Genomic DNA, 22946 nt, shown 5'->3' with positions numbered 1-22946 from the left:
AAGCTGTGGACGTGGAATACTTAGGTTACTGTTATGCCATGATTCATTTTACAAAAGCTGATCAAGCATTTGGTAGAGTTAACCTTGTTAGTGCTCTAGGCAGATGTTATGGATTCTCTTGGGACACTCATGGTTCAAACATAAAGATGCCACAGAGCTTTCTTGGCTAATGCTAGCTACTAACTTACAGTCTTCTCTTTGAAGATCCACGAATTACCAGCACTCAGAGTAGTTCATTCAACTCAGTCAAGATGTTTCTTAGAAGCCCTGGGGAATCTGTGGAAGTGCTCTGATTACTTAAAAAGTGTTTCAGTTTCCTGCTGTTAAAAATCACTGCCCTATAGGACAGAAATGTCCTAAGAGTTGCAACATTATTCAGAATCAGCTTTATAAGAAGAAGTTTTGAAATTAAAAAAATATGTTTACTTAAAAGTTCTGATTTCAGTGATAGAGCAACAATTCATAAATCTCAGAAAATTAAACTCATTATTAGGGTCCTGTCTAAGGTTTTGCTTTAACATTCCTGTTTTGCAGGTATTGCTAATAGAAGCTGACATATCCTGGAAAGTTCTTGAAGTGAAATCTGTTCTGTTGCTGGCTATATACGAGAAGATTATAACTAGTTACATCTCAAGATCCTGCTACGAATGAAACATTCCCTACATAGTCCTCAAAAAATATTCCTTCCCTTCCTTTTTTTTTTTTTTTTTAATTATCCTATTTCCCTGTAATTTGGCAATGGGACTTCACATGATATTGCTGAAATTTACTCATCATGTTTCTCCCTTCTTTTTTAATGACCCTTATAAAAATTGTAAAATTCAGCTTACTAATGTTTTTTTCTTACAGCAAGAAAATCACATAGGAACACAAAAAGATTAATTTAAAGACTGATTTGGATGAACCCATCACACTTGAACTATAATACACCAAAGAGATATCTCCAAAGGTATTTTCTATAGCTTCTATTCAGCACTGTCTTTGGTGCAGCAGGACCAAGGTGATGTTTTTTCCCAGTGTTTCCTGTACAATGTGAGTATCCAGTCCTAAGTGGGTATTTAAGTGCCAGACCTCTAAAGAAAATGGGTGTAAAAGATTGGTGGGTGGGTGTCAGTGATTGCTGGAACTCCTGGATTGACTTCAAGGCATTGCTCCTAATCCAGGTTAATGCTGTTGTAGCTAGGCTAAAAGCAGACTTCTTTATTTATTTTTTTTTTTCTGTATTAGTCCCTCCACAGTGATATATTTTCAGCAGAGGGAGTAGACAGTGACTGTTCGCAATCTCAGTTATAGGTGATTAGGTTACTTTTCTAAGAAATGAGTTCTAATTTTCCAGACCGAGGAGGGAGCAGGATCCAAACTGCCTGCTTGCCAGGGAGCCTAAACACAATTCTGAATTGACACTCCCTGAAATATTTAAGCTGGAGAAGATGTCTTGATTAAGCAGAAGCAGTACTCTGGAGACTGGATTCCTTCCTCTCCACTTCAGGTACCAGTCAGTTAACAATAAATAATATACATTTCAGAGAGTGATCCAAATCCATGTACATGCCAGAGTTTCTCTACACAACAACCAGTTCTCCTTTTGTAGATCTCCATCTCATTAACTGTTATGAAAAGTCTACAATGACCATACTCTTTTCTTAAATGTCTCAGTTCAATGTTTAAATGGAGGCAAACTCTATCTGGTCCTAAAGAGCCTCAAGAGCTTTTTGTTAAAGATGTTCCTTGGCAGGTGTGGCTGTACAGGACATTTTAAATTAAGCATCACTGTAAATTCTTTTGTGAACTCTAGGCCTCAGTCATTAAACTTCATGCTTTGCTTTTTGTTGTTGATTGTGGAAACTTTTTGATGAAAAAATGAAGTTAAATCCCAGTGTGACACCCATTACACCATTCCAACTAACTGCAGTTCACATTGGTAATATCAGGAGCATAATTTCAGCATTGCCTATACAATAATTTGTATCTCACTTGTTACATTTTCCAAATTTGTATTATGAGCACTTGTGTTGTGTAATCAGTGAGGAACAATGATAGTTTCCATAAAGTCCTATTTGCCTAAAATGTTCAAGTGTCTTTACCCACAGGTTACTATGTTTCTTTTTTAAAGACTAATTTCATTTCATTGAACTGACTTGCCAAGCTCAGATGGATGTGAATTTCAAATGTCAAACACATAACAGGTACATACTCTAATGAACCTGCTGTACAACTATGCAGAAGCATGTGTGCATTGGTAACTGTCAATGAATAACAAAAGTACAGAACCTTAATTAAGAAGTGGGAATATGATACTGTTGGATGGTGTTATTGCTTCTTCTGGGAAAAATTACTGCATCTTTAATCACAGATGAAGTTCTTGGAAAATCATTTGCCTAAAGCAAAGAAGAAATTGGAAGAAGATATGAGCATACGGAAGACTTCCAGCAATCTTATTTTCCAATATTAGCAAACAGAAATATTTGCATTCAATTAACACAGTTGAAACATATTGTGACACCAAATATCATTTTAAGGCACTAGGAGATTCATTCAAGGGAATCAACTGCATTCACTGCTGCTATACCAAATTTTAAAGAAAACCTACAAAATTCCAGGAGTTTCTCTGCCAGAACTCACTATCATCTTACAGACTCTACTGCAGAAGTTCAATACTTAGCCATCATTACTGTAAACAGTCTTTTTCCTTAACTTTTAGTATTATTTTTTTGTGACATGCATCACTGGTATCACCAATTACACTGACAAATCCCCTTCTGTATTGCTTGTTTCCACATATGGCTGAATGTGAGCAGAGACATCAGGAGCATGACCACAGTGTATGAAAATAGTACTGGTGGTTTAAACATACATCTTCTACCAAACTGAACAAAAAGAAACATTTATGAAAGGACAGACTATTAAGTGAGTAATCACTGAGTAGATCTAATTTCATTTTCCTAAATGTTGATTAGAGTACACAAATGTTGAAATTGTAAGACTTTTTATGTATCCAGACTGGCTTTTGTTTCCTATTCATGCGTTAATTACATTAGGTTTTGAACAATAATATTCATACAGGAATATCTACAGCTATAAATTCCACCCTTTGGTTTCACAAGGATGTGCCTAAATCACTTATTAAAATGGAGGTAAGAATTTGCAATGGCATACAAGTTCAACACAATCACAAATTATTAGTGGATCATTTATGATAAGCAGTGCAGTAACAGATCCTCCCCTTCTGCTCTGACTGTATAAGATCTGGCACCCCTGGAAATAAACAGATTCTGCATGCTTTGACTTTGACCTTTCATAGCACCATAGATGTTGGAGCCTACCCTAACTGCCATATTAAGTTTTCTGAGCATGACTTCCAGAGCCAAATGTCAGTTTCTCTGTGTCATCACTGTAGATATACGAAAACATCCAGAAAACCTGTGGCACAGCTTGTGAAGGTGATCCATAGCCACTGAGCTGTGCGGGACTAACACTCACCTGTCCCCTTTGAGGATGATGATGGCTTTTGCCAGTCAGTGTTCACTCTGGGGGCATTCTGAGAAGGACATTTTGAAAGATAAGTAAATAGCCTGATGGCCAAGAAGGTGTCAAGGCTTCAAGTGTATCAACTGGGTTATCAACCCCTTTCATCCCTCCTAGGAGTTTAGCTGCCTGCATTCAAGGTCAGCTGAGATATAGTGAAATTATGTACCCTTGGATGAAACTTTTGTAAACACAGCAAAATGCATGAGAAGACAGGGAGAAGCCTCACCTATTGCTTCTTCATCCCAGGACCTGCACTGTAGCCATGTCCTTTACCTTGGTCCTTGCCTGGCCTTCCCTATAAATGTTCCCATGCCTCCTTTGCTGATCCTACCTTGCTTTGCTGACTTAATTTCCTAGCTTGACTTCTGGTTTGTCTCATCACAGCAGACATCCTTGATGATTACTGAACTATTTGGCTGAACCTAGTTACCATCCTCAGACCTCATCTGCTCTTCTTGTTATGGCACTTTGTTGGTGTGCTCATAGCCCCAGTCCAGCACTCCAGCTCCCGGCTCTCCTCTTGAGAGGCAGGCCACTCTTGCTGCTTCCTAACAGAAGGATGCATTGGGGGGAAAGATCAAAATTAGCGTCCACCTTATTTCTGGACAGAATATAATCTGTTCACAGTTTTATACCTTCGGTGATACACTCTCACGTATCTTTGTATGCATTTTAAACTCAAGAGAAGGATGGTGAGCAAAATATTTCAGCTTTTCTTTTAAAGTGTTAGTGGGGACTGGGTGTAGACAGCAAGGGAGCTAAAAACAGCCTTCCTCATGCTCCAAAAACCACACAGCTTCCCTGCAGATGCCTGGAATGAGAAGTACAGGAAAGATTTCAGAGAGATCTTTCAACTGAAAAATAATGATTTGCAGGGGATTCTGACAGAGAAAGATAAGGCTTGGGACCCTGTTGGTAGGATTCAAGGAGAAGACTCAGTTGTGCCAAGCAAAACACACATAACTCCACAGTCATCCTGAAAGCCATAAGAAGCAATAGGGTGTCACAGTGCTTGTGTGGTTTGATTGATTTATTGGAAAGAAAGTGGGGTTGTTTTATTTACTCTGAACTGGAGAGAAGTATCACATTGTTTTTATTAACTATATTTTTCCACACTTTCCACACTTTTCTACATTTAAATGCATATATATTTGATCTTATGCTGTATACCGCTCTCCTAACCATGGTTCCATACTTCAGCTAGTTCAGTTAAATGCAGGGTTAGCTGTAATAGCATTATTTTTATTTTGCATACACTTCATACAACCACTAAAGTATGGCCATTATTCTGAACGCCTTTCTAACACATCCATGATGCAAACAGAGCATTTCTGTCTAAGAAGAGACTGGGTAAAGATGCACAGATGAGTAGGGTTGAGTTTTACTCATTCTAGACTGCTTTCAGTGAGACATTGTGATTTGTACCCATTACTGCCCATACTGATGTTTCCATATGCTGTAAGACCAGAGACGGATCATACTTTTAAGCCAACTCTTTCTAAAATGCGTGGAGGAATCTCAATTACTTACACATCAATTTAGTTCACATCTGTATGAGAGTAGGAAGCTTGTTCTTTGGGAGAGAAGGAAGGGCCATCTTTTAGTTGAATCCATTTTTGGATGTGAAGAGTACAGCAAATGTTCTATCAGAGGAATCTGTTCAACGCTGTCTCTTCCTGACACTCAGACTGACTCCTCATAGCACTCCTCTAACACGAATGCTTCTGAGATTGATGAAACTTCTTTGGATACAAAGAAAGAGTTGATAGGCACACTTTCAAAATCCCTAATCTAGGCACACTTTCAAAATTCCTAATCACTAGGAGGAAATAACAGTTACAGCATCATCTGCCAATGGTGATAAAATATGATGCTGATGGAATCAAGATCTATAATGAAGACTGTGTCATTGTGGCAAAATGATTGTACAACTAGAGCTAGAACAGCATATTTTTTCTTTAATATAGAGTATTAAACCACTCTCTCCTATAATATTTATTATTATAAGGTTTAATATGGGTTATTAAACCTTCTCCCCTTCACATTGATCAGTAAATGTTAGATTTGCAATTTAGATTGAACATAGCAAATGTGCCAATCTCCCAGAAATCCAGGTATTTTAACAACTTCTTGTTTGTGCCCAGGGTTTTTGTAGAAAGGAAATCCAGGCAAATGGCCCAGGCAGGAACTTCAGTATGCAAACCAGAAACTAGTGTTGATAACTGAGGAATGAGAACTCAGGAATGTGCCAGTAAAGTCTCTGGTCAATTCTTGCAACACTGAACCACTGTAGGAACTCTGGAATTTCAGGGTGCTTTGAGTTCTGATATTTCTTAAAACTTGGAGAGAGGCTGGATTCTGTGTCACAGATCCAAGAAACCTTTATATATATATATATAATATATAGCCAGATATGTATAGCCAGATCCCAAAGAATTTGGATTGATAGCAAAAATTTCACATTTCCAGCTTTGCTGTCTGAGCCTGAAATGTGGGCTCATGGATCCTTGTTTCCCAGCCCTAGTACAATCTACCTTCTGTACTTTCTCAAGAACCACGGTCAAGAGTGTTACATCAGCTTAATTATGGAGCCAAGTCAAGACTCTGTTTTGATAACAGGAGTCTGCTCATATAAATACCATGCTATGGGGAATTAAATTGGATGTACTCTAAATGTGATTATTGACAGAAATAAGGCTTGTGAAATCAAAGGCATGAATCAGAATAGGAAGCTGCTTTCCTCACGCTATGCTCCCTATAAGCATGGGTTTTATGGTTAGTCACTTATTTAAGAAAATGACATGCTCCATTTAGTGAAAGCAATGGAGCTGCTTTAGTGTGAAACAGAAGTAATGAATGCAGCATGAGGATGGAGACGTCACATACTAAATATGAGTCTGGACAAGATCGGATTCGATCTTGGATTTCTGTGTATTTGCAGCAGGACTGAATTTACTACAGTGCTTTGTCTTTTCATTGTCACTCATTAAGCTACTTAGTCTCCTACTTACAGAGGAAGAACTATATGAATATACACTATGCTTTCATTTATTTTTTAGATGTCACAGTAATACAAATATAGCTTTCTGTATACTTGTAGTTAGTATCCACCAGAAAAATCATGTCCATTGTTATGTGGAAAATACAAAGCAGCTGATGGAAGCAATGAGTCAAAATAAATTTTATGTCTGAAGATGCTGAAAAATCTTGAAAAGTTTTAATGCACATTTTCATTTATTCATTCATTGGCACCTTTTTTGAGCTTTGATATTCTTTGAAGTTGGACTCAGGAAATTTTTTGTCATCTTATCACTGTATCCTCATTTAAACATTTATTTTGTGCATATTAGGAGGTTTTCAAGTGGCATTCATAGAAAGTGATTAGCTTGTGCAACTCCTAGATGAACATTCTATGTTTACAAATATATCCTATTTTCTTTGCAAGTTATTTCTCTGTTACATTTCCTCCTGTCACTCACACATGCAGGCAATTGTTTTGCAACAGCAACATGACACTATCTATCTATCACAGATAATCAGTTCTTTGGCTGGTCAGCTGTATTGTCCTTGCTTTATGCTATGCCAAGACCTTGAGGGTGAAGAGATCATAATATTTTGATTACATCTAGGGCACTCTGAAAACATTCACATCAATGAGCAAAATAAACAGAATGGTGGAATGACATAGGACATGAAAGAGCAGAGCATTTTCCAGCTGGGTAGAGCAGCTTAACAGATCGGTCAACAAAGTAGGTTTCTGACAAGCTAGAGTAAGATATTTAAGCTTTTGCAGGATCACAGGACTATTCCCTTTCACAGGAATGTTGAAAGACTCAGGCATTTAAGTGTCTTTCTGGACCACAGCCTTAATAAATGACAAGTTTAGGAAACTAATTTTTCCTATGGCTTCCTTCTGAAATATACCAGGTGTCATGTGAGCATACATCCCCTCAATAATTGTGCTAATGGACTTTCTGCTAAATAGTTTTCCATAAAAAGGACAAATTCTTAGCCAGATACATGCCTCTGACGAATTTCCTTTAGATGAAGATTTTACCCTAAGTTCTCTGTGTCTTTATTTATTCATTTTGTCTGAGCGTTTAAGTTTACTGTGATCGCTCAGGATGGTTATTCCGAAGAGAGTTTTATATCAATAATTCAACCAAGCCAACTGTTTAAAGAGCCCTCCAAACAAGGTTGGAGGTTAAGGTTAGGGGCTTGGACTTCAGGTATCCACATGTATTAGAATCATTTTCATTTCTATACCCTCAATTTCAAAGCTGATGGGAGGGATGTCCCCACAGTATGAAAAACTGATGTCCTCCCTTTTGCATGGGTTTCCTGGTATCACAGAATACATCTGAAAGATACTCCCAGGTAAGGACAGAATTCACTTCAACTAACATTAAAAGTGAGATATAGCTCCAAATTCAGAGATATATGGGCTCATTTCAGCTTTCCACACACAGGGACCCTGTGCCATCTGTGGGCTGTGTGTGATATTTGCCGAGGATTGTCAGTTATGGGAGAGCTGTGGTCTCCTAGGGCAGCTAGAGAACAGGCCAGGTATCCTGAGGCATCTCAAAATGTCACTGTTTATCTAAATGTGGGCAACCTGTCACCTTTATTACAGTCATCATCTGGGGAACTGGTTCTCTGAATGAATATAACCACTCCCCTAAAATAAGTCCAGACACCATGAGCATGATTTATTTGCTTCAACCTTGATATCTACTCATATTTGAGTTGTTACATGGCATCCCAAATGTGCATATACATCTGGCAAAATTAAATTGGGTTCACAGAATATCTGTGACCTTCTGGAGCAGCTGCTGGCCATCACACAGGATTTCACTGGTCAGCAAAAATGGTGCTAGGTGTCAATTACCAGACACCTGAATTGAAACCTTAGCTTAGAGGTATAAACTCCTGTTATAAACATTTAATGTGGAAAATGAATCCTGTCTTGAAATAACAGATAGCATATGGACATTTTGCTTTTCTTCCTACCAGGACAGAGTTATACCTTATAGTACATTCATGACTTCTTCCAGCTTTATACTTCTTCCACTTTTACTTGATACATTTCCAGTAATTTTTCCAGTGAAGTTGCCAACAAATGCATTTCTGTGTCAATAACCATTTCCAGGATATAAATCTAAATTCTGGAGATAAAGGAAAGGTTCAGATTTAAGTCTCATTTGTTTTGTAAGCTTTTGAGCTGACATTATCAATTAGCATTTCAATTATTGCTAATTGAATTGTTGTATTTCCTAGATGATGGGCTGATAACAGTAACTCATTTCATATAGTCCAAAAAACTGCCAGGATCTTTCAATCACAAACTCTCTCTTGTGGTTATCTTAGATAGTAAAAGGTGGACTTACTAGGTAAAAAAAAGCAGCTAGCAAATACACCCTAAACCCCAATATGACTCTGAAAGTCCTTGAACATAAATTTTTTAAAACCTCAAAGCAATAAAGTACAGTTTATCATAAAACCCTGAACTTAATTGGCATGACGGTTTAGGGGTTTCTTGGGTGTCAAATGTTATTCTCATATAGCAAGGTTTCACTCAAACATTACAAGGAGATACTCCTCTGATATCTGAATTTCGAAGAGATCGATGTCAACAAGACTGATGTGCTTGCATGTATGTGCATTTAAAAATATTTTGCCAATAATCTGAAAAATGTATAATCAACATATGATTGATCCAGACATCCCAGAAGCAGTTTTGAATTCTATGATTGCCAGAATTCTTGTTTAAAAAAAATCCATGGAATAGAAAGATTTTGTTGCTGGTGAATTTGCACTTCCTTTCCATCTTTCATTTTTTCCATGTGCTTGACAGCCATCATGAAAGGTTTTAAGTATGTGATGCACGGGCTCCCTAGAGCCTTTCTGAAGTCATTGCATAATACCATGGTACCCCCAATGGGCTCAACTGCGAAACAGGAGTTCTGTGACTATTACACATGCCACAGCATTCTTTAGGCCTGGTGCTTGGGTGTTTATTATATCTGTGAGTACTTTGTTGGTATTGCCTTTTCTGTTTATAGAAACTTAATAAAAATAATCTTAAAAAGTTTCAACAAACCAAACAACAAAACCACCAAAGGACTGTACACTTGGCAAAATTTATTTGAACCACAGCTTTTTACTTAATGTTTTCACTGTTCTTTTCTTGACAGTATCAGGAAGTGTCATGGAAGCAGATGAAGAAAATAAAAGGAGCATACTAAACTTCTTCAAACCTCAGAAGGGCTTTGAGGTTTCAGGAAGGATCTTAGCCAATTCTTATTTTATCTTAATCTTGTCTTCTTTATTCCTGAAGGTAAAACAATTCTTCTCCCTCCTCCCAAATGCTTAAAAACTGCTGGCTGAAAATAACCTGAGAGGAAGGATTGTCCAACATTTAATGAATCCACTAAGACTGAGAGGATTCAGTCTTAATTTCCTTTGAAGACATGTATATCCTATGTAACCATTCCTCTCTGTGCTTCAACTTTCCTTATTAAAAAAAAAAAAAAAAAAGAGAGAGATTTTGCTTGTGTCATGGTAGTGCTGAAAGGCTAAAGACATTAAGATGATAGAGTGGAAAAAACACTATGCTAAAGGGCAACCATAAGTTTCTTAGGACATTTTGAAGTTTCCAAGTGATTAATTTATCACAGCTTAACACATTGTTGCTTTCCAGCTGAATTGTAATTGCTGACTTTAGCATTCTGGCTAACTGCAAATGTGAATTAAATGTTGTAGTATAAACCGTTATGCAGGAGATTAAAGATATAGCACATTACTTTACAAGGCGGAAAGGGAAGGAGATCATACACAGAGTTACTACTAATCAGTTGAGTCAACTTCAAAAGCCATTTTGCTCATGTGAAACTTACTCCTTGGTGGAAACACACTTTAATTGGGTTTTATAAAATTCTAGTAGAAATGTACAATCACCCACTGACTGTGGGTAGCATGATTTCAAATTTGGTGTTCAGAGCTGCTTGGCATCCTAGCTCTGGCTCAACCTCATTCCTAATTTTTTATATTGTAATGAAGGGTACAGGAAGGGGTTAGAAGAAGAAGAAATCTCAAAATTGCCTTCCAGGCATAAAATGTGTTTTACTTTACAGTTAATGAAACTTTTTTTATTATTCAAGTTACCCCTTAATATTGTGGCTGGATTTACTCTGGAATGGGGCTATCATACACATATGTCCCATTGGTTTACATCTCTCAGCAGTCAGGGTGGGTTTATTTTGGAGGGGTGGAAATATCAGTGGTTCTCTTCTTATTCAGAGCAGCAATTGGCACACTTGCAGAGTACTTAATGGTTTGTTTTCAGAGAAAAGAAACTCGTTACAATCTGGGAAAATGCTTTTATAATCTTATAAGTGTAGATGTAGATATATGTGTATATACACATGTACTATATATGTTTATATGTATATATATACATATACATAAGTATGTATGTGTGCGTTTTGGAAACTGTTGAACTTTCAAAATTGCCTCCTTCCGTTTTTAAGACTAAAATTGGTCTTCTCAAATATTCAACCCCAGTCATACTTCCCCTCTTTCCATTTCCCAGTGAATATAAGTGATCCTTATGAACTGCAGTTGTAAATGGTTTAGAAAGCAGCTACAGTGTGCTTGTTACATGCCAAGGACATTTTAACAATGCCTCATTTTAGTTGTTGAATGCATTTAACAGCAGCTTTTGTCAGATGAATGATAGCTGAATCTCAAGAGCCTTGGTTTAGTCCTGCTATGCCTGCAAAAGTTCAAATACACATCTGGGGGCCACCGAAAACATAGGAAGGCTTGCTGTTGACTTCAGCTGTTCTTAGGGGTTGGCCTCAGAATTTGCATCATTCCTCCTTTCCATTTTGGCCCCACATGACCCTATCTTTTGAAAGATACTACCACAAACCCAGGCCCATTACATTCTTGAACTCCACTTCTTAACCTTTATTTGCAGATGAATTTCCAAAGCCCTACACCATTTCCTGCTATAGCTGAAAATATATGTGTTGGGTGCACCTCACCTTCTGCTCCTGAAGTCCTCCATATGCAAATTCTCTGCTTAGGCAGTCCCTGCGCAAACAAATCTTAGCCCAGACACAATGCAGTTGAATCAGCAGCATCACATGGCTTGTTCACACAAGATAGTCCATGCCTATGGCACAGGTTTGGAACTAGATTATCTTAAGGTCCTTTCCTACCCAAACCATCCTATGACTGTATGATTATATGATTTCAGATGGGAATGTTAGGCTTGTTGGTTTTTTTTTCTCCAGTTTCCTCTAAATGCTCTTAATGCAGACCATTATTCCAAATTCAGTTTAAAAGTGTTAGGCTGAAGTGAATTTAAATGAGAATAATCTTGTTAGATGAAAGTCAAGACATATGTAACACATCATCAAAAACAGCCTTCATAATCTCAAAAAGGCTTTATTACTTCCTCCTCAATCTCCTAATTTTTTTGTTTTTTTAATTAATTGATAAAACACAGAGGTTTATACTCTCTATTGTCTGATAATGATAAATTCTTCCTTTGTATTTTGATCTTATAGCATTATATTTAAATCCTTCAGAAAAGGCAACAGACATGCCCTAATCAATTTTATAGACATCTTTACTTCTACTATTTATATTTTACATTCCCCAACAAGAGCAAACAGAGTTGATTATCTAATTTTCTAACACATGTTCAATTCCTACGAGGGCAAGCAGTAGTATCAAACTGTAAGTACCTGATAATCTCTAAGAGCTTGATTGTTAACATTTAAGTGAAATTAACACATTTTGGTTTCCCTTGTTTGGTCCCTGCTTTTTCTGAGCCCCAGTTTCTCTTCTCTCACCTTGGAATGATTTACTACATCTGTACAATTTACGTTTTCATCAGCGCTGCCTCCTTACAATTCTAAACATCCATTGAACTGACTATGTGTCAAATGTTACTGTCCTCAAACAGGCAGGGATCACCAGTATCAAGGCCATATTGCTGAAATTGCAGCTGCGCTGGGTAGAGCACATCTCTAGGATGAAGGATCACCGCCTCCCTAAGATCGTGTTTTACAGTGAATTTGCCACCGGTAGCCGCAAGAGAAGTACCCCAAAGAAGAGATATAAGGACTCCCTGAAACAATACCTTAGCTTTGGCCATAGTGACTACCATCAGCCGTCCACCTTGGCCTCCGATCGGGAGACTTGGAGACACACCATACATAATGCCCTTGACTCCTTTGAGAACTCACACAGAACTAGTCTCAAGGAGAAAAGACAGCATAGAAAGAACCATGCCCCGCCTATACCACCCAAGGAGACCTTTCACTGTGCTTTTTGCAGTCAGATTTGCCTATCTCACATTGGCCTTTTTAGTCATCAGCGCACTTGTAGTAAGCGTAGGTAAAGCCCTTCCCAAATCTTTGTTTGCAAAGTCAAGCCATGATGATGATGATGACAATTTAAAGAGACTGAGGCTGTATGCTGCTGAATTAAACAAACAGTATTTTAAACAAGTATCATATACAATATATTTTTTTCAGCCATTTGGGATTTATGTTTCTTGGTGTGTTAGATTAAAAAAATACATTTTTGTTCATATTTGCTTTTTTAATCTTATTCTAAACCTCGGGGAGAGCAATCATATCTCTGCTTCCATTCACCAAATTATTCCTGCTATCTTTCATTCAAAGACTATATTGTTCTCACTTGGAATATATATTTCAACCAGAAATTTTTCTTGTAGACTAAGAAATTACACAACAGTTTGTAAAATACAGTCCCAAATCTAATTCAAATTGTTATGGCTTTTCCCTCTGCTTAATTACCTGTAAAAGCCATAATAAAAATGATTTATGAAGGAGCTTAATGCTGTATTTCAACAACTCCTTTATGGAATTTGTACTGTTTTGGTGTTTATAGAAGGTGATCTATCTTTAGCCTCCCTTGGAGGCTACTTGCTTAGCGCTGGATGTGATCCTCAGTTTATTCTTCCCTGCTTTCTCAGAACAGTGATCATTATCTATAGAAGAAAGATCCTTCAATCTTTTAAGTATTCATCCTGGTACTTTCTGGGAAATTCTTTATTACTTTTTACAAAAGTGGTGACTTCCTCTTATGTATAAAAGTTTTCATTTTTGTATATGTTAAATTTTATTGAGGATGTTTTTTGATGGTGACATTTAGAAATTTATTGAGGAAAAATAATTTTTTAATTAATGTTCTATTGAATCATAAACTTGTATTGTTTTAGAAAAGATAAAAGAGAAAGTTTAAATGAAAATTAGTACACAAGTCCTAGAAGGCATGCTAAGGCACATGAAAATCAACAAGGTGCTTGGTGACAGCCAGCATGGCTTCACTAAGGGGAAATCCTGCCTGACCAATTTGGTGGCCTTCTAGGATGGGGTTACAGAACTAATGGACAGGGGTAGAGCAGTTGATGTCTTTTACCTGGACTTGTGTAAAGCGTTCAACACTGTCCCACATGACATCCTTGTCTCTAAATTGGAGAGACATCTATTTGATGAATGGGCCACTCGGTGGACAAAGAACAGGCTGGAGGGCCGGAAGCAAAGAGTTGTGGTCAATGGCTCAATGTGCAGCTGGAGACCAGTAAGGAATGGTGTGCCTCAGGGATCGGTGTTGGGACAGGGCTTGTTTAACATCTTTGTCGCTGACATGGACAGTGGGATTGAGTGCGCCCTCAGCAAGTTTGCCGATGACACCAAGCTGTGTGGTTCGGTTGATACGCTGGAGGGAAGGAATGCCATCCAGAGGGACCTTGACACGCTTGTGAGGTGGGCTGATGCCAACCTTATGAAGTTTACCAATGACAAGTGCAAGGTCCTACACCTTGGTGGGAGCAATCCCAAGCACAGCTACAGGCTGGTCAGAGAAGAGATTCAGAGCAGCCCTGTGGAGAAGGACTTGGGGGTGCTGGTTGATGAGAAAATGAACATGAGCCGGCTTCAGTGTGCTCTTGCAGCCCAGAAAGCCAACCATATCCTGGACTGTATCAAAAGGAGTGGGACCAGCAGGTTGAAGGAGTTGATCCTCCCCCCTTGTGAGACCTCACTTGGAGTACTGTGTGCAGTTCTGGTGCCCTCAACATAAAAAAGACATGGAACTGTTGGAACAAGTCCAGAGGAGGGCCAGGAGAATGATCAGGGGACTGGATCACCTCCCATATGAAGATAGGCTGAGAAAGTTGGGGCTGTTCTGTCTGGAGAAGAGAAGGCTGCGTGGAGACCTCATAGCAGCCTTCCAGTATCTGAAGGGGGCCTATAGGGATGCTGGTGAATGACTCTTCATTAGGGACTGTAGTGATAGGACAAGGGGTAATGGGTTAAAACTTAAACAGGGGAAGTTTAGACTAGGTATAAGGAGGGGATTCTTTCCTGTTAGAGTGGTGAGGCACTGGAATGGGTTGTCCAGGGAGGTTGTGAATGCTCCATCCTTGGCAGTGTTCAAGGCCAGGTTGGACGAGGCCTTGGGTGATATGGTTTAGTGTGAGGTGTCCCTGCCCATGGGAGGGGGGTTGGAACTTGATCTTAGGGTCCTTTTCAACCCTAACTATTCTATGATTCTATTATTCTAAGTAAGTTCATTCTAAAAAATAGCAGAGAAGAGTTTGTGTCTGTGCAAAAGGGATGTCCAGAAGATGAAGAGTACTAGGGACTGATATTGGAACTTTTTGATAAGAAGCCAGCATACCTATGCTTTGAAGATGCAGTGTATTCTTCTACATGAACTGTGTTTTAGGATATGAGTTTACTCACATGGAGAACTGTTATCTTAAATAAAACACTAATTTCATGAATATCTATGCAAATAAGTAAAAAACCTATTTATCCTTTTAGTCTTAACACATGATTTTCTTACAAGTGAAGTAAAAGAGTCAGCAGAAATCTAGCTCAAAGATAGGACACATAAGAGAAAGGTTCTTATACTTCATATGTTTGCCACAGAATATTATGTATTAGGATATATGTAATTTTAACAAAAAGAACCAATGGCATTTATCCCATCAGTGCTGTTCTTTTCTAAACACAACTATTGAAATTACAACACCTAACTACCTCTGAATCCAGAAATATTTCCATCAATCTGCATGGGAATGAGAAAATTATTATTCTGTAATGTCAGTATGGATGTAATGATCTGTCTCTTAACTATAGAAAATTAATTAATCCTAGAGAAAAGGAAAAAGTGCTGCAAAGCCTGTTTCTACTTTCTTCTGTGTGCCTGACGATTGAAGTATCCATTTATTTGTTTTTTAATAACTAACTCATAATATGGTGGGGTTTTAGGTCTCAGATAACTCTTCTAATATTTTTTCTAACATCATGGCATTTCTGGCATGCCCATGATAAAATAAATCTTTCTTACTTAAAGAAGCCCTTTGAAAACATTATTTGAATAGATTTTCTCTTGCTGAAGACAGCTGTCACTTTTACATTCCTTATCTCCTGGGTATCCGGGGTTGGAAAGGTCTTCTTTTGAATTTATTTTATCATTCTACATTTGTTGCTCATATGGTAGACATTTGCTGACTCCATGGCATATATATTATGCAAACCCCAGTAACTAGAGTGTTCTGAACAGCCATGAGCTGTAATTCCAAACATATTAAGAGATTAAAATAATTGCACTGTTTACTTTTACAAGCTTTCCACAACAAACATTGCCACCCACTCCTATACTAAAAGAAAATGAAGTGATGACATGGTCAACACTATTTTCCAAGGTTAGCTGTGCAGAGACTTTCTTAAACTGCATAAATGAAGATAATGATCTTCCTGCCCTTGCACACCCAAACCTTGCAGTTGGATGGTTATAACATAACTAGATTGTTTATGATCTTCACCTACAGTTCTTTTTAATAACATCATCAGGAACCGCATGAGTCTGTATTGCTTCTGCCTGCTGGAAATGCCCCTAAATACCAGGGTGGTACATGATCAGAATTCAGGGAATTGTACTCACACATATCTGCAGTGTGCCAGCCCAGGCTCTGGCTTACTTTTGGTCTGTGTCACATAGCCCTCTCCTAGACAATTCTTAGTGTTCTGAGGACCTCATTTTTCAGGGAGTTGTGGGTGTGAGCTGTGCTGTGTCATCACCTCTCAGGGGCAGTGAACTGACCCTTTCATGGTCCATTTCTTTCACCAAGATAGATTTAACCAACGGAGAATGCATATATGAAGACTGTGGTCTTTTCTGTATGCTTTATAGCTTAATTACTTATAAAATATAAAATTAGACAAAAAAACCCAAAGCCTTCTAGTAGCACATGTTTAGCTGCCTCACAGTTATAGTCTGCATCTGGAGACTGATCTGAGGACTCTGGGGATTTGGCTTCCAGATGTCAGGGTTAGGGACCTGGCAGGAATTTTGACTCCCATCTGCTTGCAAAACCATGTCCTACATCAATTTGCATGACAACATGAGTTAAAAAATAAACTATGTCTGATATATGCATCTACACTACCTACAACTTTTATCATAGCTGACTCATGTCCACAATGTTTATATACAAATAGAGGCATGTAATTTCTTATTCTTCATGAATAACAGTAGAATACTACCATGGTATAAACTTTGATCAACTTCTATTTTCTTCTTATCGTAATTTAATCTAATCTGAAATTTGTATTAATCTTTGTCCTGTGAGTACGAGATATCTAAGTAAAGCAAAAAGTACCTGAAACTTATTACAAATAGAGAGAAAGAAACTCAAAAGAATAAGTTTTCCTGTGAGATTTCTGATCATTCCTTCTTGCAGTAAGGTGGGCACTGTGCCAAGCAATACCTTTTTTTTATATATATATTTGAAGTACTTCAGCTTCTGTTAGAAACCTGAAAATACAGAAACTCACAAGGAAGTGCATTCCTGTGACTTATGGTAGGTCACAAGAAAGAAATATCTATGCTTTCTATGCTTTCCATGATCAAGTGTATAAAAAAATGTGTGCATGTTTCCAATAGATTTGGGGATCATGAAATGTATTTAGCAAAAGAAATTAAAATCCGGAGTCAATCATTACAAATTTTGGACTTGTTTCTATAAGCTTACCAAAACCTCACAGTTATAAATTCTGTCATAGAAAGTCCTGGAAGCTGGGAGATATTGCTCGAAGCTAGAGGACTCTAGCTGCAAAGTGTCAGTACATCCTTGTCCTGTTCGTAGTGTCCCCTCCCAATATGCCAACTGTTTGGCATGTCAAAGACAGAAGACTGGGCTACATAAATGTTTAACTGGACCTTGTATGTTTGCCTTTATATAAAAATCACAACCCAAATGACTCAAGGTTTGCAGAGAAATAACTTTGTACAAAATAGTTTTCTTCAACTTGATGTTGAAACTTCCATGATAGACATTCAAAGTACCAAACAGTCCCCCACATTCTTTGGAAGCATCTGGCTCTGAATCCAAGCACCAGCTAGCTCACGTTTTTGGTGCATCTCTGAGTAGAATATACAAATTATTTTTCCTTTCATTGCAATTTCGTATTAACACGTTCAGCTGCAATAAACTTACCTCCTTGAAGATGGGCTGATCCTATTCAGTAAAAGCACACTGTTTAGCTTCAGTCATGTTTGTAAAATGTTGTTGAAAGTTCTTCACCTTAATGTTGGGGAAGCATTCAAAAGGGAAGTGGTTTTCCAAGTATGAGTAAATGCTGATTAAAAAGATATGGACAAATCCAACTAAATTCAGCTTATTTTTCTCTGTTTCTTTCACTATACATTTCTTTATTTAAAAAAAGCACTCAAATTCCAATTTTTGTAGGAGTTTATTTCATTTTTTTTAGAGGATTTCTTGTAAGAAGAGAAGGAATTAGGGTGTAAAAAGGATGTAGATATTTGTATTTTTTTACTTACTTTCTTGTTAGTATTTTGGGGACTTTTAAAGTTGATTTTCACACAAACCAGATCACAGGAAGTTAATAGGTATTTATTTAATCTCAAAGGAAAACTCATTTAGAAAAGGAATAGTTTTCATAAAGACAGGAACAGATTTTGATGTCAAAAAAAAAAGAAAAGACATTGCTATGTGATTAGGTCAAAGAATAACAGGATACAAATATCCCAGCTCATAAAAAAGGTCAAAGCTTCAGTTTGCTAACAATCTGTGGCTTTCACCCAGAGAAGGATCTAAATGCGAATATAAGCATATGAGATATCTCATTGAAACTAATGGCATATCCAAAATTAGGCAAGCTTGTGAATCCTTTCCTGGCACACATTTATGATTTGTTTTCACGGTCATCAAAAAATTGCAGAAGGCAATGGATATAGGGAAAGTAGCTGACTAAGAAAGAAATAATGGAGAAAAAGGTTAATTCCAGAAAACTGCTGAATGGTCCACTCATGTTCAATCAAAATGCCTGAATTTCTGGCTTGGTCATGATGAGCACAGAATCTCCAGGTTTAGTCTCCAAAGGGCATTGACACTAACCCTGAAAGCATGTTGCAGATGCTATCTGTGTAATCACCTACAACTCAGCCCCCAAAAGCTCATTAGAAGACTCAGCTTTGTAGCCATGTCTCCAAATGCTCCTTTCCTTTTCCCACATATCTGCTCTCACTTTTCTTATTTCACTAAGCTGTAGTCCCATAAGCTGAGTTTATGTGAAGGCTCATTTGTGTTATTAAGTGACAGTTATCCTCTCAAGTTAATTTCTGATCTTCACACTGCTCAAAAGCACCTTATCTTTGAGGTGGACATCAAGTGAAACAGCTGGCTCAAACTTGTTGAGAGGAAATCATACTTCAGCAGAAGTCCTGTGGAAGCTTTAAAACTTCCTCTAAAGCTGACATATGTGCCCCTTATTTCCTCCTATTTAATAATGCTAATGAGGCTGAGATTGGCTGATGACATTAAAAATTTAAGATAGTAATCAGGAGCTAAATCACACACTCCATCATGCTGTTCTCTCTCATGGTAGAGAAGTCTACTGAAGATTCAGAAGGTGTCAAATCTATTCCTTGGATAGTTCTAATATTTTTCTCTTCACTTTTGTCATTTTTGTTCTATCTCATTTCTCCTGATCATAGGTCAGCGATATAAACTCTGCTTCACATCTGGGAAAGTTCCCCAGACCACTTCCTGAACCTACAAACACTCTTAATAGTAATAATAATGAAACATTTATGTATATATTACTCCTGTCTCTAAAACACCCAGGGCTCTGTGCAAAAACAAATGCCACCCAATCAAAATAAATAGAATAAAAACATAATAAATACACTAAATAAAATGCAAACAGGTTTGCAGGTGCTTGCACCTAAGGTCACCCAGACACATGTGTTTTAGCTCAGCATAGATTGCAGCAAATTCTGCATAGCCATTAATTGAGTTAATCTTATTACAGCAGTTTCTTCTATAAAGTTCAGGCTCTTGCATAAGCATGTGCTTATTTTGACCTAGCTTTAAGTCTGTTTGAGCAGTGTATATTCAATACACTTGTTGTTCTGCTGACAAATTTACATTTCCACCTCTAAATCTACAGATTAATGCTAACTACGCCAAAGACAATCAAACCAATTACCTTACTGTTGAACTGAGGTGACATTCTCTGTGCTGCTGCAGATCTGTCTATCTATCTATCTATCTAATCTACATAATCTATCTATCCAGCCATCCAGCCCCTGGTATTCATATGAGTTGATATATATATTGATATATATATTGATAAACAAATCATATTCGTATAGTGGTATAATACTGGCATGCTGATATAAATATCCACTGGCAGACCAGTGCTGTTCTCAACTTCCTGAACAATCTTTGTGTCTCCTATTTATCTCTTTTCAACTCATACAGTCACTACCCAGTGTGTTCTTTTGTAACCTGTGCAACCAGTTTTCTTCCCTCAGTGACAGCCCAGTCCTGGCCATCATGCCACAAATGTTTTTTTTGCTACATTACTTAGTAAACTTGTATTTTCCTCTGCTGGTGTGATTAAATAAATAGTCTGCAGTCAGATCTCAGTAAAATCCATCGGGACTATATATCCAAGTCACTGGGATATTCTTTTCAGATATCCACGCTATATGATTGGTCTTGCTTCAGCATTTGAAAGGCAGTCATCCAACTCACTTCTGAAAGAAGCAATGATGAATAGTCTACCAAATATCTTAAAGTCTGCCTCCGTAGTTTTGCATGGATATTATCCACCCTGCGAAGTGTGCTGTTCCTCAACTTCATGACGGCCCATTTTCATTTCAGATTGCATAATGCTGTTTTACTTGGCATTGGAACTGACTGAATGAATCATCCTCATCATGCACAGCAGGGCTGTCTGGGACAGGGTGGTTGAGTAAATTGCTGAAGTGCTCCTTCTTGCTTTTCCCTTCTTTCACCAACACCTCACTATCTTTAGTCTGACTGTGGTTTTAACAATTCGTAAGCATGTCTCTCATTTCCTTCGGAAGCATGTAGGTATCATTTAACTCACCCTAATTTTTGCCATTCAGAAGTTAGTCATGTTGTATTAACTCATCATTTGGTCTTCCTATAGATTCAGCACAGAGACTCTGGCAGCTTCAGCAGCTTCATTGCACCAAAAGGTGCCCAAACCAGTTGCATTGTTTGTCTTTAATTCTGATACCTGTTCCTTGAGTCAGTTCTTTTTTGTCACTTGTATTTTTCTTTTTTCTATTTCATCACATCCAGGGCTCTTGGTATCTCCTTTGTTGGGTGAGCTGCAAATGTACTGAATTTGTGGAGACCTAGAGAGGTATCCAGGCATAGTGAGACATACTGATAAAAATCTTATTGATAAGACTGTTTAATTTTTGGCTGAAACATTTTTTTTTACATTTATAATGACATGCAATATAATCAGATTAAATCAGTTACATTAGTCAAAGCCTAAAACAGTCTGAAGCTGTTGAAGTCAAAGGTAATAATAACATAATTCAGTATGAACAATGGCTTTGTCTTCTCTTTCATATCACTGAAATGTGCCTTGCAACTGTATACAGGTTACAAGTGTATACAACAGGTTTGTTGTATAATTCTCAACAAATTCCTTTAGGTAAAGCTGTAAAAGTTTCTTATTTCAGGAAGATTATGCATGAAGACAGCTGATCAAAAAAAAAAAAGAAAAAGATATTTTCATGGGTTTTGAAATTTCACCCTGATTCTGGGTTTGACATCTTCAAAAGAAATTCATACCCTCTGTTTTCATATATTTTATAAACCTGCTTTGTAGTTAGAAAACATTTTTAAAACAGATACAACAATATCTTAAAGATCATGATTTTTGTTTCCCATTACAATAATGAGAATAATTTATAAAAAAAAGATAGTATCAGTATTCATGAAGACTTTTCAAGGGTGGTTCCACAGCTTGATGAATGACATTATTCTGAAGAACACATGTAGCTACTTGGAAGTTATCATGGAATATCTAAAAAAGCCTGTGTCTCTTAGTTTACAATTGAAGAAAGGAAACAGAATGGACAGAACAATCAAAACCTCTGAACCTTTCACAGTTCAGCGTTCTGAGCTAGAAGGAAAGAAGCTGAGCCCCAGACACATAAACTAAAACTTGGAAAGGTGAGATGGTAGAAGAAATTCCATCTACGTGTGTTAAAGTGCCTTTACACTTACTTGTGAAAAGTCTGAGAAATTAGGGTCTCATACAGTGCATATACTGTGCTTTGTGTGTGAGCTAATATATGAGTCATAATATACACAAGAGTGCATTATTAATCACTGACCCACTGAAAATGTCAAAAAAACAACTACACTGGAGTGCTGACATAATGTGATCTGCTCTGTGGAAGAACAGCAACAGAAGCCTCTGCCCACCTTAACACCTCTATTGAGAAGGACTGACATCAAATGGAGCATTTCACACTAGCCATGACTAGGTCAAAACCTCCTTATTTTAGAGGAAAGTTTCTGACCTATGAGAACACAGAGTTATATATATTAACAATTATTTATATTCTGTTTTGGAGTGTGCTTGTTTGATATTGAGCTTTCTAGTGTTCTGCATTTGCTACAGCTGTAGGTGAAGATCCTAAAAGCTTAACCAAAGCTGTTCTTGGTTAATAGTCTTTCCAGTCACATAGTCTTTCAGCAGACACTGGTGGATGCCTAGGGAAGAAATTAAAGACAAGATGGAGTGCTGCTTCTAAAAATCATTCTTTTAAAGAATTATTTTAAAGCATTCCTTTAACCTCCATTTTTTTATTGCTTACAAATTTCTTGTGCAGGAGAAAATGTCTTCAAATTTATTAGCCCTTGATTGAGTTCTTTATGATTTTTTTAGCTGCCTTTTAGAACATGTTTTCTAAGATTCCTAGAATTATAGAATGGTTTGAGTTGGAAGAGATTTTAAAGATCATCTAGTTCCAATCCGTCTGCCATGGGCAGGGACAACTTCCAC

This window comes from Neopsephotus bourkii, unplaced genomic scaffold (assembly GCF_033783945.1).
Source record: "Neopsephotus bourkii isolate Nb327-2 ecotype Australia unplaced genomic scaffold, CSIRO-AGI_Nbou_v1 NB_1423, whole genome shotgun sequence".
NCBI classification, from domain to species: Eukaryota; Metazoa; Chordata; class Aves; order Psittaciformes; family Psittacidae; genus Neopsephotus; species Neopsephotus bourkii.
This window is presented reverse-complemented; position numbering follows the sequence as displayed.